This window comes from Gavialis gangeticus, unplaced genomic scaffold (assembly GCF_001723915.1).
Source record: "Gavialis gangeticus isolate Ggan-Ray unplaced genomic scaffold, GavGan_comp1, whole genome shotgun sequence".
In the NCBI taxonomy this organism is placed as follows: domain Eukaryota; kingdom Metazoa; phylum Chordata; order Crocodylia; family Gavialidae; genus Gavialis; species Gavialis gangeticus.
The window spans coordinates 53,666,896-53,668,915 of NW_017729031.1; the positions used below are offsets into that span (position 1 = coordinate 53,666,896).

Consider the following 2,020-nt stretch of genomic DNA (forward strand, 5'->3'; position numbering starts at 1 on the left):
GTTTGACGCCGAGTGGGGCCGGGGCCCTCCCAGCGCCGCCGCCCCCCAGGTGAGCGCGGGGCGTCTCGGGGCGCTGCAGCGGGAGGAGGCTCCCGGCGGGGTCGGACCCGCCTTTGCCCCATGGGCTTTGCACCCCGCGCCGCCGCTCGGAGGGGCGGCTGCTGGCGGGTCTTTGCCCGCGGCCAGGACACTCATGCCCCCCAAGGCAGCCAGGAGGGGTGGAGGCCCCCCCTTGGGGCAACAGCGGGGCCGAACTGCGTTTCTGCCCCGCGCCCACTGCACCTGCACCTGCACCACTCCCGGCCTGTGCTGCCTGCTCCGCCCCCAGGACCTCCAAGGGGCACCTCTGGGGCGCTACAACTGAGACACATGCAGTTCAATCGCACCGGGGTGTTTGGGGTGCATGGGGTCCGGACGACGCAGACAGCCAAGCTCAATGACCCCTATTAAGTCCCTGCAAATGAACACTTTGCCTTGGAGCAATCGGGACTTACTCAATTTAATTGCTGTTTAAGCCCCACTGTGGGGCTGGTCCTAGACAGGCAAGTGACTCTCAGTATTGTCTGTTTTTAGCCTAAAGGGCCCTGGTTTGAGGGACCAGGCAGGGCTTTTTGATATGCCATATTGCTATCTGGGCTAAAGCCCCCCAAGTAGAGCTGTAACCCACATTGGTGATGGAGGCCAGGAGGGCATGTCCCTGATTACTTGAGACAACTCCAAAACAAAACAGGGATGGGAGTGAGGGTCCTAGGTTCAAAACGAGCATGCTAAGGGGGACATCAAGCAGAGCACACTGCACAGTGGCCACTGGCCTTCAAACAAGTCCAAGGAGCCAGTGGACACTGCCCAGTGAAACTCCCTGGAGACATGAACGGGCAAGGGACAGGAAAAGCAGACCCGTAGTCCCCAGGGATCCTCCCAGCCAGAGCCTCCTTCCTGGTGAGAAAATTGCTAACGTGGCAGATGGGGAGTGCATAAATGAAAAGATGCAGGGAGTAGTGCAGCCAGAACCTGAGCAGGAGGTGGCGAAGGGGCTGCAGCCTGGCGTGCACCAGCGCCTCCCTCTGCTTGCAGAGGGAGCAGATGTTGGGGGCATCTCTAAACTGCACAGATACACACCCGCAGCGACAGCTCCGTGGAGGATGGGACTTGGCAGGCAGCAGTACCTACAACTGCCGCAGAGCCATTCCTTTCCCAGTCCTCCTGTCCCCATCTAGCAGGCAGGGGGCAGCCCACTGGAATCAGAAGGGGAGGGACAGCAGGGGGCTGTGGGATACTGGTGGCCAGGACCTGTCCACATATTAAATTTGTCCTGTGAATTCTTGTTGGCAAGTCTTTAAAGGCCCCTCCATCCATATAAATCTAGTTTTAGTCATAGTTGCATCATGTAAGTCAGGGGTCAGCCACCTTTGGTTATCACAAGCTGAAAATCTGAAGTACCCAAGCTGCTTGCATTTACCTTGACTGCAATCCCCATCCCCTTTGCAGCAAGGCTAAGCTCAAGAGGGCAGCAGTGAGAGCTGTGGAGTAGATGGATGGTGTGGGTGCAACTGTGTGCTTCCTGATTTCCCTGTGCCAGTTCAAACCTTTGTGAGCTGGTCACAAGCTCCTCACACTCCAGATCCAGTACTTTGGCTGTAGATTGCCCATGATGTAATCCAGTGTGGCCTACCTGCCATAGGTGGCACAGGCATCCTCTTTGTGCGGCACATGGTAGATCAGGGAGGGGGGAGGCAGAACAAGGGCAGAGCGGGTAGGAGCAGAAAGCAGAGCAGCAGTTTGAGCAGGGGGAGTGGACGAAAATGGCATTCAGAAAGGGCACAGGGCTTAATCTGTGGCATTCCTGCCAAAAAAGGCTGGCCCCCACTAGTCTAAACTATATATTTTATAAATAGACAAACGTTTGCCTACCTTCAGGGCAGATATTGGAACTATTTGTTGGCTTACTCCTGCAGTCTTCTAAAATACTAGGAGAACCTTCTTTATGTCAAATTAGTTCTTCTAATTTCAGTGATTAGTT

General features: G+C 56.0%; 1 protein-coding gene across 1 annotated transcript in view; it reads left to right on the forward strand.

The window, feature by feature from the left end:
- The first annotated feature begins 6 nt into the window (after nt 1–6).
- The window catches only part of ERICH2 (glutamate rich 2), a 57,279-nt gene continuing 55,265 nt past the window's right edge, over nt 7–2,020 (forward strand). The window contains exon 1 of the mRNA XM_019522784.1: nt 7–49. The gene's annotated coding sequence lies outside the window, so the exon portion shown is untranslated. The remainder of the gene's footprint in view (nt 50–2,020) is intronic.